This window comes from Colius striatus, chromosome 9 (genome assembly GCF_028858725.1).
Source record: "Colius striatus isolate bColStr4 chromosome 9, bColStr4.1.hap1, whole genome shotgun sequence".
Taxonomy (NCBI): domain Eukaryota; kingdom Metazoa; phylum Chordata; class Aves; order Coliiformes; family Coliidae; genus Colius; species Colius striatus.
In genome coordinates, this window is record NC_084767.1 from 22,021,417 (window position 1) to 22,038,049 (window position 16,633).

Here is a 16,633-nt window from a genome sequence, read left to right on the forward strand (position 1 = left end):
CTTCTCAGTTACACACTGCAGTGCTTCATCAACTAACTCCATGAAGATTTTGTGCTTTGAGTTGTGGTTTTTTTTGGTGACGGCTAAACCAAAAACTGAGGGATGGTGACAACTGCAATGCTGTGGTATTAAACTTGCTATAATTAATTCTTTCTGTGTTTCTGAGAAATCTTTCTGCCCCCTTCTATTTTCATCCTGTGAGTTTGATCTGATAGTTTTATGTTGCTGGAATGACATTTCCTTAGGCTAGTTCCAACTGCAGTGCTGCAGAGATGTCAAATTTGAGTGCCTCCAACCTTTTAGACTTGTTCCTTTTTAGCCTGTATGCTGAAAACTGTTAGGTCTTAACATTGAGTTAAAATACCTTATTTATAGTGGAGGGGCACAGTTTCAATATGGCAGTGGGTAAGTGGCAAAGTCAGGCTGTGGAGTGGTTTTGGGCAGGCAGATTGAGACAGGAGCAGACCTGGTCACAGGATGCCCATGGTGGGAAGGGGCTGGTGCTCTATGAACGTATCACAGAGGGATGACCTCATACCGATTCTAATCTAGTAGTGTGGACTGAATACCCTTGAGTGGAGAAGGCCCATTAGGTGGCCATCTGCAGAGTCTACTGAAATGGCTCTGAGATCCAATCCAGAACATGGTTTAAGTTTTGTGTCCCAAAAGATGCCCTTCTGTGGTGCACTGGCCTGAACTGTGGATGAGGAGCTACACTTCATCTAAAGTACTTGCTGTTTGGATTTTGTTTTCTCCCAGTATCCTGGATGATGCTGGGCACTTCCATAGAATCATGGAATGGTAGGGGGTGGAAGGGACCTCTAGAGATCATCTAGTACAACCCCCAGGCAGAAGCAAGTCAACCTAGATCAGATCTCATAGGAACATGTCCAGGTAGGTTTTGAAGACCTCCAGAGAAGGAAACTCCACACCCTTCCTGGGCAGTCTGTGCCAGGGCTCCCTCACCTGAACAGTAGTTTTTTTCTTATAATTAAATGGAACTTTTTGTGTTCAGGCTTTATCCCATTATCTCTTGTCCTGTTGCTAGATATCATAAAAAAAAAGGGATGTCCTAACCTCCTGACACCCACTGTTTTTATATTTGTAAATATTAATAAGATCCCCCCCTCAGTCTTCATCTTCTCCAGAATAAACAGTTCCCACAGCCTTTCCTCATAAGGAAGATGCTCCAGTGTCCTGATGATCTTGGTGGCCCTGTGCTGGACTCTATCCAGAAATTCTCTGTCCCTCTTGAGATGGGGAACCTAGAACTGGATGCAGGACTCCAGGTGAGGCCTCACCAGAGCAGAGGAGAGGAGGAGAAGAACCTCCCTTGACCTGCTGGCCCCACTCTTCTTGATGCATCCCAGGATGCCATTGGCCTTCTTGGCCACAAGGGCACATTGCTGGCTCATGGTTAGTTTATTATCAACCAGAACTTCCAGGTCTCTTTCTGCAGAGCTGCTCTCCAGCAGGTCAATCCCCAGCCTGTACTGGATTGTTCCTCCCCAGATGCAGGACTCTGCACTTGTCCTTGTTGAACCTCATGAGGTTCCTCTCTGCCCAACTCTCAAGCCGGTCAAGATCCCACTGAATGGCAGCACAGCCTTCTGGGGAATCAGCCAGTCCTCCCAGTTTGGTGTCATCAGCCAACTTGCTGAGGGTACACTCTGTCCCCTCATCCAGGTTGTTGATGAAGATGTTGAACAAGACTGGCCCCAGAACCCATCCCTGTGGAACTCCACTGGCCACAGGCCTCCAACTCAGTTCTGTGCCATTGATCACCACCCTCTGGGCTCTGTCATTCAGCCAGCTCTCGATCCACCTCACTGTCTACTCATCCAAGCCATACTGCCTGAGCTTTCTGATGAGGATGTTATGGGAGACAGTGTCAAAATCCTTGCTGAAGTCAAGGTAGATGACATCTACTGCTCTCCTCTCATCTAGCCAGCCAGTTATACACTCATAGAAGGCTATCAGGTTGGTCAAACAGGATTTCCCCTTGGTGAATCCATGTTGACTCCCCCTGATAACCACCTTTTCCTTCATATGTTTAGTGATGACATTCAGGATGAGTTGTTTCATCACTTTTGCAGGGATGGAGGTGAAGCTGACCGGCCTGTAATTTCCTGGCTTGAAGACTGGAGTGACCTTGGCCTTTCTCCAGTTCTCAGGCACCTCATCTGTCCTCCACGATTGTTCAAAAATGATGGAGAGAGGCTTAGCAACCACATCAGCCAGCTCCCTCAGCACTCTAGGATGCATCCCAAGTCTTTAACCTCTTCCTCTTCCAGCCAGGGCAAGTCCTCTGCTGTCTAAGCCATCCTACTATCCTTGCTGGACTGGGGTTCCCGAGGGCTGGCCTTGGCCGTAAAGACTGAAGCAAAGAAGGCATTTAGTAGTTAGACCTTCTCTGCATCCTCTGTCACCAGGGCACCCTCTGTGTTTAGCAATGGGACCACATTCCCCTTCCTCTTTCTTCTGCTCCTGATGTACTTGAAAAACGCCTTATTACTGTCCTTAAGTTTCCTGCCTAGGTTTAACTCTAGAAGGGCTCTAGCCTTCCTAGTTGCACCCCTGCATGCCCTGACATTGTTCCTATACTCTTCCCAAGAAGTCAACCCGTTTCCACCTCTCATAGATGGCTGCTTTCTCCTTGAGTTGTCCCAGCAGATCCTTGCTCATCCATGGAGGCCTCCTACCTCCTTTTCCTCCTTTCTTGTATGTTGGGACACACTGATCCCGTGCTTGGTTTTCTTTATCTGCTCCTGGTTAGAGCTGGGGGAACTGCTTTCCCTGGGTCATTCCAAGGCAGTAGAGTCCAGACTCTGTCTGGAAGGAGAGGTAGGGGGCTGGGAAATGCAGTTGGTGATGGGAAAGACCTCAAAACATCAGGAGCTGAAGGACTGTGGATGATGCATGAATCGGGAAGTCTTTTCTAAGAGCTCAGATGCAGATCATAGGCTGGAGCAAAGCTAGCTCAGAATCCAGAAGTTTTGGGTTGGATTGTTGTGTTTGCAGAGCTGAAGATCGAAGAGCATAGTTTGGTGTGGACTACTGGGCAGGTCTTGACACACTTTTCCAGCCCCTCAGAAGGAAAGATCGTGTCTCATTTAGGCAGACTGCTGGAAAAAAGAAATGTGTTGTTCTAGATATCTTGGGAACCTCAGTATCAGCAAGGTGCATCTTAAATTTGAGAGTTACTTTAGGAGTCATTTGCTTGAATCTTCTTAGCTACAGTTGCGTTTTGTCTTTGGAACGTTTTATGAAAAGATGAGTAGGAAACAATATCTTCAGTTTATTTAATGTTGTTGGCAGGACGTTTGTATATTTTCTTTTGTTTCATAATTATTTTCAGGGACATAATTAACTCATAAAAATGACATCATTATGGTAGAAGTTTGTATGCTCCCTTTGTGTGTGGTGAGAAGAGCTATAGCAGCACAGCACCAGCCTTCTGCTGGTGGTAGGAACCCTCCTGTTGCCCAACAGGTCATTCCCCCAGTTCCCGCCCTCTTCCAGTTAGGAGGAGAACTGAGACACCTATGCTGTTTCTCCTAAACTAGTAAATCCTGAGTCTATTCAGAAGGTATGACTTCCTTGAGTGCTTTTGTAAGCTCAGTGGGTGCAACACTATGATACTCATCTCTACTTTTGGGGCAGAATTGGCCTTACTGAAGCAGAATGTATGCTTCTGACTCAACCATCTTCCTGTGAAAGTGGATTGGTGCCTTGAAGAGAAGACAGCAGCTGTGGTAGCATGACTCTAGGCTGCAAACTTTCCAACTGGACTGCTGTGAGGATGAAGCTGTGAAGTCGGGTCATATTTGCTTTTCATGGTTTCTATCCTAAGGAGCCTGGACTCCATGGATACATGGAGAGGACAGAAAGATTCCAGCTTTATCTACATCTATTTCTACACTATGCAGAGCTCATATGAGGTGCAGGGCAAATGGAACCAGTTCAGGGTCTGCAAAAATTGCTGTACCTTGGGGTGGGTCAGATACTGCTTTTGGATCTTTACTGAAGACACTCTTATGAAATGAGGCGGAATGTTTCTGTCCACAGCCACAGACCTGCCTGGTCCTACTTTTCATGCTCCTGCAAAGGAAAAGAGAAGGTAAAATGTCTTTACTGTGGAAGGAGAGGGAGTAGACTTAGGTTAGGAATAGAAAGATTAAAATAAGTGTCTGATGGTGTGGCAGCCCTTCTGACAAACTGCAGGAAATCAGTGGGTGTGGTTATGGGCTATCCCTTGACTTCATTGGGGTTATGCCTTAACTCCATTTGACACTAATTATTCCTGCCACGCACTAGGGAAGCATAGCAAGATGCTACTTAACAACTCTGTTATGTAGAGTAATTCAAAATGTCTTTTAGCGGGGAAGATGGGGAATAAAAACCCCTAACTTTATTGCAAGTGGTCTGTGTTTGACTATAATGAATTTTCATGATAGTGCTGAGCATTTGAGCGCATCATCAAGTTTGTCCACATGCTGTTTTTATGCAAGTGTTATGGTCTAACAACTATGAATCACTTGTTCAGCTCTTGATTTGCGTCAATCAAACCACATTTAAGAGAGGCTTTGTTCACAGTTTGGAACACAAGACCAAGGCAAGTGTGTGAGTGACTGCTTGGAGCAGATCCTCTTGAAACTGGGTTCCATGGGCCAGCCTCAAACTCTGATTTAGGTGGGAGAAGAGAAGTTGCTGTTCTTTTCCTTCCAGTCTCCCAGACCCCTCTTGGTGGTATGCTAGGTTATCACAGACCTCACTGAATGTGCAGGTTTGGGCTTGTGTTCAAGAGACTGATACAGGGAGGTTTCTTAATGTGAACATGGAGTTTATTCCCAAGGTTGTCGTGATGAGTGTTTTTATGTAAAGGGATACAGATTTGTCTTTATATTTGAGTGTGTGTTTGTTTTTTAATGAGAAGAACTTAAATAAAATTAAACTTGTTACAGAATCATCTTTCTATCTCTCCAAATGTGGGAGTCCTTTCTTGCAGAGTTATCTGTACTTTTAGACAGTAAGTCTGTATTTTCTGACCTAGAAACTGTGCTTGTAGCAGGATCACGAGCCAGGCAATGTCAGTGCCAAAATGGAGCTCCCACGTTGAAGTGGATTGCAAGCCCAGAAATAAATCCCTTTGGCAAACTTGGCCTTGGGGTGGTACATGACTTCATGCTGACGATGTGCAGAAAGTCGTTTGGAGAGGCAATACAAAAAAGGCAACAACCCTCAAACCCGTGACAATCTTTTCTGCCCTTCACTTAAAATTGTGGGTACCTAGCTAGAGATCTTTAAAGTAGTTACATACAGAGCTGCTCCTGGTAATGCATTGAGGTTTTATTTTGTTCCCTTTTGAAGCCCTGATGGTGAAGCTTTTCCTAGCGGTTAGGCAAAGTCTAAGGTGCATGCTGTTTTGTATGCAAGGTCCACTGTAAATCGTCTTCCTTTTTTTCCACCTCTTACTGTCCTCCTTTCACTTGCAGATGAGAGTGACCGTATTGCTTCCTTTCATCTCTCCTCCCAGCCTTCAGGACCCATATCTGAGGTCCTCCCTAGCTCTGATGTTCACATGCAAGCATGCTCTGCTTTCCCTTGTCCTAAAGCCACCTTTGACCTAGTTCATTCTCAAACCACTTCCCTTCCTCTTCCTCTTTCCACGCTTTCAGCTCATTGAAGTCTCTTCTCCTCCTTCCTGTACCTCTCTGGCACCAGTCATTGTGCTCATCAAAATACTGATCTCATTGGCTGTAGTCTTGCCAGCATAATAAGGCCACTGCTCTTCCAAACACTTTTTTTTTCCCCCCCACCTCTTACAAACCTAGAAACAGTTATTTTTTTTTTTTTCTTTGTAGGACTTGCTCTCACTATTTTTTCAGGCTGAAATTAGGTGATTAATTCCCACTTTCCTGCTGACAGTCATGGAAACAAGCTAATTTCCAAGTGTCAGGATGGTAATCCTTATCTCATTCAGTTCCCAAAGAACGTAATAAAAGAACTATAAGAGTAAATTGTTGTAGCAGATGCAACACATGGGCATATGGTAGTCTATTAATTTCTCATGTTCTACCCAACTTTTAAAATAAATCAATAAATGTTGATAAAACACTAGAGACCATGCAGGGTTTTTTTTCTCCAACCATATTCTCCTCTTCTGGACTGGGGTAAAAAAAATAAATACATTTTTGCTAGTTTTAACTGTGTTTTTGGACAACCTGAGTGATTCCCTATGGAAACAAATACTAACAGGCCTGCTTGCCTCTTTCTCCAGACTTAAGGATATCATTGCTATCTCAGAGGCAGCCTGGCTTGGACATAGCTGTTTTTACAGTTCATTACATCATATATTTGCAGTATGGTAGCTCATATGAAATATTGGGGGTAAGGAGGAAAGAAACTTCCTAAATGTTGCAAAGAACCATCATGTTCCCAATGATTATTGCTTTTTTTCCTTACACCAGTCTCTGTTTTCAGTTCTTAGAACAGTTTCCCCCAATACTCTTCTTCACTTCAGCGAGTCTTTTGACACTGTCTTCCATAGCATCCTCATAGGACAGCTCAGCAAATGTGGACTGGATGAGTGGACAGTGAGGTGGATTGAGACCTGGCTGAATGACAGAGCTTAGAGGATACCCAGAAGGTGGTGATCAATGGCACAGAATCAAGTTGGAGGCCTGTGACCAGTAAGGCTCCATAGGGGTCAGTTTTAGGGCTGGTCTTGTATGACATCTTCATCAGTGACCTGGATGAGGGGACAGAGTTCCTCAGCAAGTTCACTGATGACACCAAACTGGGAGGACTGACTGATTCCCCAGAAGGCTGTGCTGCCATTCAGCGGGATCTCAACCAACTTGAGAGTTGGGCAAAGAGGAACCTCATGAGGTTCAACAAGGACAAGTGCAGAGTCCTGCACCTCGGAAGAAGCAACCAGTACAGATTGGGGATTGACCTGGGCAGAGGAGAGTGGGAGAAGAACCTCCCTTGACCTGCTGGCCCCACTCTTCTTGATGCATCCCAGGATGCCATTGGCCTTCTTGGCCATGAGGGCACATTGCTGGCTCATGATCAGTTTATTATCAGCCAGGACTCCCAGGTCTCTCTCTGCAGATCTGCTCTCCAGCAGGTCAATACCCAGCCTTCTCTGCATCCTCTGTCACCAGGGCACCCTCTGTATTCAATGACTGGCCCACATTCCCCCTGATATTCCTTATGCTGCTGATGTACCTGAAAAATGCCTTACTGTGTTTTTCAGTTCCCTGGAGCAGAAATTCTCTTCTGGTTTTTGGGATATTTTGCAAATTCCAAGTGTGTTTAATGAAGTACACACATGGATTCCTAACGCCTTCTGCTTCTCCTTATCTTTGAGATCTTCACCATCTGAGTGCTTGCTAGCTGGCAAGTGGCTGCTTAATGTCTGCTGCTTTCATGGGTCCTTGGCCACTCTACCCTGGTTTTGCATGCTAACGAAAACCAAAAAAATAATAAAAAATGGGAGTAGTTAGAATCATAGAATGGTAGGGGTTGGAAAGGACCTTTAGAGATCATCTAGTCCAGTCCCCCAATTGATGATCTGCCTAGACTGATGCTGCTGTTAGAAGGATCTTTCCCTGATGAGTTACTGAAGTTGGAAGCAGTCTCTAGTTGCAGTGACTAAATTGTTTTTAAGCACTTGTTGAACTTTGCCTTATGAACAACTGGATATTAAATTAGGAAATGGCTGCACTTAAGGTTAATGAGTGAATAAAAGGGCTGTGTGGTACAAAGGGCTTAGAAGAAACCATCTTAGTACTGCACTGGTTTTGTGTTTTTTAAAAGGCTGCATGTAGCCAGTTCAGTGGTTTATCTTCAGGTGTATATGCAAGCTTTAAAATGTTTAAGAATGCGAGTCTTAATCCAGCAACTGCTTTACGATGAAGCATATTTCGATTTGGGAAACAGTAGATGCCGTTGCACAGTGCCGGTCCCTTTCTGGGTGAGTTGTGGTATCTCCTTTACACTGTGAACTCAATGTTGTAAGAATCACAGAATCTTAAGGGTTTGAAGGGATCTTGAAAGGTCTAGTCCAATGCCCCTGCTAGAGCAGGACCTCCAAGAGTAGGTCAGTGGTACCTGCTCAGCTGGAGGAGGGAGCTGGGCTGCTTGCTCTCCACACTGTATGCAAAACGGGGACTTGGTGATGAGTGGCACTTCATTATGGAATCACAGAGTGATGGGGTTGGAAGGGACCTCTAAAGAGCATCCAATCCAACCCCCTGCTAAAGCAGGTTCACCTCAATCAAGGTGCACGGGAATGCATCCAGGCGGGTTTGGAAACCTCCAGAGAAGGAGACTGTACACCATCCTGGCGTAGCCTGTGCTTGGGCTCCCTTACCCTTATAGCAAAGAAGTTTTTCCTTGTGTTCCAGTGGAACTTACAGCTTGTTTCTCTTACCCCTTGCCATATCAGTGGCCACCACAAAAAAAAGACAGGCCCCATCTTCTTCATACTTGCCCTTTGGGTATCAGCATCGATGAGGTCCCCTTTCAGCCTTCATCTTCTCCAGGCTTCGCATTACTGTGGTGAATTCCTCCCAAGGCTTCATTTCTTCTCTATTTCCACCGCAGGCTGCAGCAGTTAACACTTTAACATCCAAAAAAAGATCAGAGATGATTGCTTTTAAACATTTCTTCTAGAGAGCTCCATGGAGGAGAGCTGCTCTCTGTAATTGTGGATGCTCAAGGAAAATCTAGGACACAGGAAGGATTTCATAAAATATCCTGCCCTGTTTGTCTCTAGCATGCAGTCAAAACTAAGGAAGGTTTCAGATTTGTCTTGCTTTTGTGATAGCTTGTGGCCTGGCAGATGGGAGAGGCAGAAAACTCTGGGGAGGAAGAAATCAGACTCCCAGAGAAGACCCAAATGCAATTCGGGGGGAAAGCTGTGATCAGTCAAACCAGACTTTGTGATTCATCTCCTTTCCTAACTGTCTGTTTCCTAATAAGCTGAAAAAGTAGGAGAGGAAATAATTTTTCTATCCTCAACTAAAGGAAAGCTTTTGGTAGTAGTTCAGTGGAAATTAAATGTTTCTGTTTTCTTGACTTAAGTGGAAATTATTAAATACTCCTGGATGCTGTCATTCTGTAACCTAAGACTGTAGCTTGAAGCATTTTCAGGATGTTTGTTACCTTCTTCACCAGCTTCCTGAGTCCTTGAGTTGCTTGTCAACATGAAGAGCTTTTCATTACAAAAAAATCTTCAAAAATCTGTGTTTTGTTTTTCTTTTCTTTTGTTTTTGTGGGGTTTTTTTTGTTGGTTTTTTTTTTTTTTTAAATAATGCTATTTGTAAGTAATATTTCCAGGCTTGAAACTGTCAATATTAACTTAAAATGAAATCCATAGGCCAGTGCCTCCTGTTTTGTGCTGTTTTAGTGGGTGAAGTTTGGTTTTATTAGATAGCTATTTGTGTTTCCAAAACCTTTTTATGCTTTGAAGTGCTTTGAGAGTGCAATCTCAAGCCTGGCTCTTTGATCTCCCCAGGAACTATGCAGACAGAAATGGGTAGAAATTGTACATATGTGTATGATGGGAATTTCTAGCTGGGATTCTGACTATAGATGACAGTATATATTTTTTTTTATAAAACTTGTAGATAGTTGGTCCTTTGGAAATCTGAATGTACCCATTATTGACCTCTTATCTGTTAGGAGTATCTCAAAATATGGATCTTATTTAGTATTAGTGGTTTTGTTGTTTATTTAATACACTCGCTGCTCTGGTTCACTGCATGACTGCAGGAACAGTTGCTGTACTTCAACCAAAAAGCTAGTGTGGAGGCAAAAATGAGACACAGGAGCAAGACAGGGAAAGAAACAGGACCCCTGAAGTTGAGTACTTATGGCAGAGGAGATAGTAGTGTAAAGGCAGTTGGGCAACCGCTGAGTTTTCTGCTCATGTACCTGAGTTCCACCCATGCATTAAGCATTGGTGTGTGGTATCCCTAGCCAGAGGTGTCTGTCCTGTGGAGGAGAGGAGGTTATTAGTTAATGACAGTAAAAATCTTGCCCTGAACCTTCCTAGGCACTGAAGTTTTCCCTCCTAGGCTTATGTATTGTCAGACCTCTGGGTTAGCATCTTTTTACTTGATCTCTATCCATATCTACATGTTTACTCCCTTTCTTTCTTATGGCAGTCATTGTCTGGTAAAACACTCAGTGACAGAAATGAAATACACTAAAGCCTTTTCCATATCACTTATTGATGTAAAAGCCTGATTGTTCCAAAACCTGCCTACCACGTTTTCCTACTTCTGCTGTGTTGTTTTTCAAAGCAGGTCCTTGTCATTGCAGCAAATGTGAAAGCCTGTCTGTGACTTTGACAGTAGTATGCATTCTGAAGTTTTTTGGATTAGCCTTATGTTGTTATGTCTTGCATTATGCACTTGCATGTGTATATTGCAGCAGCACTGTATCATGCATATGCAAGTACATACATGCAGCAGCACAGTCTCATGTAGCAAATGTGTGTTTTTCTGCGAGGAGGAGCTGCTGCTGCCTGACAGCTACCTAGGTAAAAAGCTCAGCTGTATGATACCAAATTAGCACAATGCTTCCTTAAGAGAAAAGATTCCTAAACTGCGATTAAACAAGAGTCCCATTGATCTGCATGTTCAAAGTCCTTTATGATGACTTTTATATATAGTATCTACTTTCGAGGATAGATAATAATTTTACATGCATAATAAAACCTATTGTATTGCAAGACATGGCTTATGTTTTTAGTGCTGTCCACAGGAGTAAAAATAGCTCTGCCTTATGTGGTTTTATTAATTATTTGATGTGGGTTTAGGGAACCCAGCATAAAGCGCTGCCAGAATAGCAGGAGGGGACTGACTGCTCATCCCCAAGATGAGGGCTGAGCTCTCCACCTCTGAGAGCCACCAAAGTTATGCCTGAAAAACCCTCTCTGTCCACTCTTCTCTTGTAGTCTGAAACCTAAACCATCTTGCAGTGTTTTCTCTGTTTGCTGTATATTCATATGTTGATGTGCCCTGTAGTGGAAGTGAGTCTGGATGAAACTGAATGCAAGGCTGTGGGCTTCTGGAAGAGCCTTGTTCTGTTCAGGTGCCTTCTTCCAGGTGTTTATTTGCTTTGATCTTCCCAGCTTAGCTTGGGTCAAATGCAGGACTGCTCTCTTCCAGTGCAAGGCATTATAAAAAAACCCCCATGATTTATAATTTAAAATTTATATTGCAACGTGTACTGTGCAGACTTTCTGCAGAAAACTTAATCCTGTAACTCTTGGGCAGAGAGGAAGCTTATGAGGTTCAACAAGGACAAGTGCAGAGTCCCGTACCTTGGGAGGAACAACCCCAAGCACCAGTACAGGCTGGGGATTGACCTGCTGAAGAGCAGCTCTGCAGAGAGAGACCTGGGAGTCCTGATTGATAATAAACTAACCATGAGCCAGCAATGTGCCCTCATGGCCAAGAAGGCCAATGGCATCCTGGGATGCATCAAGAAGAGTATGGTCGGCAGGTTGAGGGAGATTCTGCTCCTCCTCTGCTCTGCCCTGGTGAGGCCTCATCTGGAGTCCTGTGTCCAGTTCTGGGCTCCCCATCTCAAGAGGGACAGGAAACTGCTGGAGAGAGTCCAGCACAGGGCCACCAAGATCCAGATCAGGGTACTGGAGCATCTTCCTGATGAGGAAAGGCTGGGCGATCTGTGACTGCTCAGCTTGGAGAAGAGGAGACTGAAGGAGTACCTCATTAATACTTACAAGTATTTAAAAGGTTCTGCCACTCAAGAGAGAGAACTTCTGAAGAGAATCTAGCAGAGGACTACCAAGATTATCAGGGACTGGAGCATCTTTCTTATAAGGAAAGACTGGGAGACTTGGGTCTTTAGCCCTGAAAAGAGAAGACTAGGAGATGACTTCATTAACATAAGTATTTAAAAGGTACATCTCAAGAGGATAGGGCAACACTTAAGAAAAAACTACTTTAAGGGTGAAGGAGCTCTGGCACAGGCTGCCCAGGGAGGGTGTGGAGTCTCCTTCTCTGGAGATTTTCAAAACCTGCCTGGACACATTCCTGTGTGACCTGATCAAGGTGAACCTGCTTTAGCAGGGGGGTGAACTGGATGACCTCTAGAGGTCCCTTCAAACCCCTGCCATTCTGTGATTCTAAGATTCTGTTATTTTGGTACACTGTATTTATCCCATTTAATCTATGTTACTCTACTCCTTCACATAAAGAAAAATGTCAGAGAGGTTACTTGGGCAACAGTTTGCCACTGACACTGTTTGCTGGTCATGTGGCTGCAAGGACAATTTTTGGTTTATGACTGATCCAACAGAGGTACCTGCAGCATAATTTAAGAATTCATGGGGGAAATTAAAAGTCCCAGAATTTCCCATCACGCTGTAAAAGCCAACAGATAAACGTTTTTTGAAAAACTTTTTATGAGGCGCCTTCCATTTAATCTGTTTGCTCAGTACTCCACACCTTTAAAACTGAATGCCACTACAACTCTTGCAAGGGTGGTCTTCCTGCTGTTTTGCTCTCCTAGTACAACTCCAAGATACAAATTGCACTGGTTCCTATACCTCCTGCTGGGCCGATCAGAGTTTGTACACGTCCTTTGAAAAAGTCTTGTCCCCGTGTGTTCACGTCAAGAGGATGAGACAGCACTTTTTTCTGTAGTGTCCAGTGATAGGACTAGGGATAGTGGACAAAAGCTGGAACACAAAAAGTTCCACTTTAAACACAAGGAAAAACTTCTTTATTGTAAGGATGAGGGAGCCCTGGCACAGGCTGTCCAGGGAGGGTGTGGAGGGTATTTTCTCTGGAGGTCTTCAAAACCCACCTGAACATGTTTCTGTGTGACCTGATCTAGGTGGACCAGCTTTAGCAGGAGGTTGGACTAGATAATCTTTAGAAGTCCCTTCCAACCCCTACCATTCTGTGACTCCAAATACTTTCTGTTGGTTTAAGTCTAAGGTGATATAGACCAAGTAGTTTATTGTGGTGGTGTTTTTTCCTTTCTAGGCTTACCAGCATGAGGTTTCCTTGCTGGTGGAGGTGTGTTTTTCTGTGCAGAGAGTGGCTAGATTGAGTGCAGGTCACTGAGCTGTGCTGCTCTGCAGGGCCCAGGTGTCATCTCCCATGGCCAGTTGCTGCAAGACAGTCTTGTTTGAGGACTTCTGGATTGGGGTTCATTGGTACCTACATACAGCAGCCTCTTCCTGCACATCTCTTTGGAGCTCCAGTTAGCCACAGACAATCAAATATGGGCTTGGCGGTCGTAATCAGTATTTGAGAATGAGTAAAGTAACTCTGCAGGCCATTGATAATTTGTACTTGGTGCTCTATAGTTTTTAATTTCTTGGAGTGACAAAAAATCAACCATCCTTTTCAGGTGCTTCTTCTGCTGCCTCAGGTGTTTTTTCAGGACATGGCACTCAGATTGCGAGAACTGTATGTACAGCATGTCGTGAGCTGCTACAAAGTCACCCAGAGCCTGTCTCAATGCTTGGATTTGGAACAAGGCTGTAGTACCAGTGGTACCTGAGTCATCACTTTTGGTGAGGCAAAACTCTGCTGATGGCTCTCACTTCTCTGAGCTACTTTGCTCAAAAGCTTATGGGCATTGTAAACTCTACCAGGTGGAACTTTTAAAGAAATGTTAATAGTGAACTGTCTGTGGCTAAGCACAACTATCAAGGTGGTTTGTTTTTTTTTTTTTACTAGCTGTGTCCTATTTTCCTATGTCTTTGCAGCTCTTCTAGAGTCTTGTGCTCCCGATTTCACTTAGAACAATAATTCCCCAAGTCCTCTGTCCCATTGGCTGTCTTCTTTGCAGTTAGCTATTAATTTCTTGTTGCTCTCTTTACCTTTCTGCTGAGTTTTTGTGGCTGACACTGATCAATAGCATTTATTGATGGAGGGCAAGATGGATAGACTGTGCTCAGTAGCAGCAGTTTAGGAAAAATAATTGCTGAGAGCAGAAGCGAGTGTTTTGGATTTGTAACAGTGCTGTATGTGCACATTTGTGTCTTTCCTGTGTATGCAGTGTACAGCACTGGAAATATCAATAAGTAATTAAATAGAAAGTATTTTAAATGTCACAGATTCATTATACGTTGCAGAGAAATTTGTTTTGGAGAAGAATTATTTTGAGGCTCAGTACTTTGTGGATGACCGATGATTTGCAGAGTGGCAAGCTACAAGGTGAGCTAGCACGTCTGGGGTAGGGAATCTATGGAGAAGATGCTTGGGAGATTTTGCTGTTCTTGGAATTTAGCCCATCTCTTCCTCCTCATAGTGTTTATTTTCAATGATTGACATGTTATAAAATGAAATACATAAAAAAGTTTAACTTGTTATTAGTAAGATGAATGACCAAGAGGGTACTTTTTCCCCCTGAAAACTTCTCATGCTCTAACTTAACATCAGTGCTGGTGGTGTCTTCTAGTTTGTGTTCTTGCTAGCACTTTTGGACATTTGTGCTCTGTAACACTGAAGAGTGTGTAGTACTGAGGAGGCCTGGTTTTGGTGATAATTTGAATAGTCCAGCCCAGGGACATATGTGTCTAAGGATCCAGGAGCTGATTCTCCTTATCAAAGAGCTGGTTCTACACTCCTGTGCAACTGCATCGATGTGGTCACATAGGGTGGGAGCACTGGTAAATGCAATGTTTTGGGGTCTGAACATGTGTTACAATGTGATTGATGCTTTAGGAAATGCATTTATGTCTCCCTCGTGGGGCTATCAGGAGGGAAAGGTCTGGTCCAGGCTGGAGGTTCCACAGCTTGGGAGCACACTATAACGCAGCTGAGTTATGTCGTGCTGAGGCAGCTGGATGGAAGGGATCTGTATAAATGAGGTAAACCATGAAAATAGATACATTGTCTGCAACACAAAGGAAAAGGAGAACCATCAGGCTGAATGCATTGTGGGATGCTCTTGGAAGTAAGTGCCTGGTTTTTCTTCACTTGGAAATACAGGTCTGCTGTCTTTTTTGCTGCATTCCTCATTTGAAGCATTTTTTGTGCTACTCTGTAACATTAACTGCTGAAGCATCTTCACTTTGTATGGGCAGCTGTGGAAGCGTGTTTTCCATCTTTCAGAAGATTCCAGCTAGTGAGGTTGCCTTTGTCATTCATTTTTCTCTTGTTTATCAGGATATTGGGAAGCCGAAATGCAAGCAGTATGTGTTTTGCCATCAGTAGTCCAGTCACCTTTCCAGACATTCCTCTCAGTTCATTTTTCTCTGTAACAGAGCTCAAAAAGATTCGGAACGCTGTAAATGTAAATCTGAAAAGGTCAAATCTCATGTATGCCAGAGACAGGAGTACAGGATGACAACGATGCAGGGGCATGGATGAATTTTAAACTGTGGATTGAGAACAATATGTTCAGCGAAAACTGTCAAAGTACATGCCTTGGGTATTGAGGAGGAGTTTGAGGTAAAGCAGGAAGGATTTCTCTCACAATACTTGATGACTTCTTAACATATAGCAGAGGGATCAAACAGTGAGATTTATGGCTAGGGAAAAGAGTAGGAGGTGCATAAACTAGGGTTGTTCACTGCTTCCACTGGCTTTGCCCGTGGGATCCCGGTGGCAGTACAGTGCCAGGGGAAGCAGTATGTCAAGGGATTTTCCCCTTGGCCAAAGTTGTGTTCACGCAGAGCTCGCAGCTGAGAGGTATGTCTGTTCTGTGGGTCTGCTCGCATGTGGGCTTGCAGGTTTTGTGCTGAAAGCCTGTCCCAAGGCTTCCAGTTGGATGAAGTCTTCCTTGTATAGCATTTCAATAAAAGTGGGATCATCTTTGCCATGATGCATTTTCAATTCAAAAAGTGAAAAACTGCACACAGTGAAAGGGGAAATTTCATCTAGAGTATCAAAATTGACAAATATGAAGGGTTTTCAACTGCTCCTTTGCATGTGATACATAAAGATTTAACAATTCCTGCTAGCTGGGCATTTGACATATAGAAATGTGGGCCAGAATTGATTTTTCAGGAGGGCATTGATGCGTGCTGCTGGTTTGACAGGGCTGTTACTGTCACACTGCCTCCAGATCCTGTTGCACCATCACGGCCGTGTAGGAGAGATGAACAGAGCTGATTTCTCTGTCACCAGCTGGAGGAAAGGAAAACAGAAATAGCTGTCGGTGTAAAACACTGAAAGATGCAGCCAAAGCTGGTGGAGGTATTTGTCATTTAGCAAAGTATGAGATCATGGGTCTGTTTGTTTTCCTTTTAAATAACATACAGGTAGGATAATATGCTCAGGAAAATAATGTGCACTGGTTATAGGAAATGAGAAACTAAGAATATCAACATTTTCTTAGAGGTGAATGCTTTGGGTCCTGTGAAACGCTGGTGGGCTCCTCTTTCCCTGTTGGCACCAGCACTGCTTAGCCTCTGCCAGCTTCATCATCCTGAGCACCCCCAGACCTTGCTGATAAGATCTGGAAGTGACTTGGCATGAGGAAAAAATACTTGTGGTATTTAAATCATTTCAGGCAATGACCTAAGCAGAAATTAAGGGTGAAAGGTGCTGGGGAATGCTCCACACCACCATGTGCTGTGACTACTGAGAGCTTACTAGTGCTCCTCCAGATTGAGGAGTGGATTGTA

At 43.9% G+C, this 16,633-nt stretch overlaps 1 protein-coding gene across 6 annotated transcripts in view; it reads left to right on the top strand.

Moving 5' to 3' along the window:
• HDAC4 (histone deacetylase 4) overlaps positions 1–16,633 on the top strand; it is a 288,250-nt gene that overhangs the window by 67,710 nt on the left and 203,907 nt on the right. Inside the window, exon 1 of one of the 6 annotated variants that reach the window (XM_062002067.1) lies at positions 13,518–13,570. The exons of the other annotated variants lie outside the window; for them this stretch is intronic. The gene's annotated coding sequence lies outside the window, so the exon portion shown is untranslated. Of the gene's footprint in view, positions 1–13,517; positions 13,571–16,633 lie in introns of those variants that run through there. 6 annotated transcript variants of the gene reach the window in all.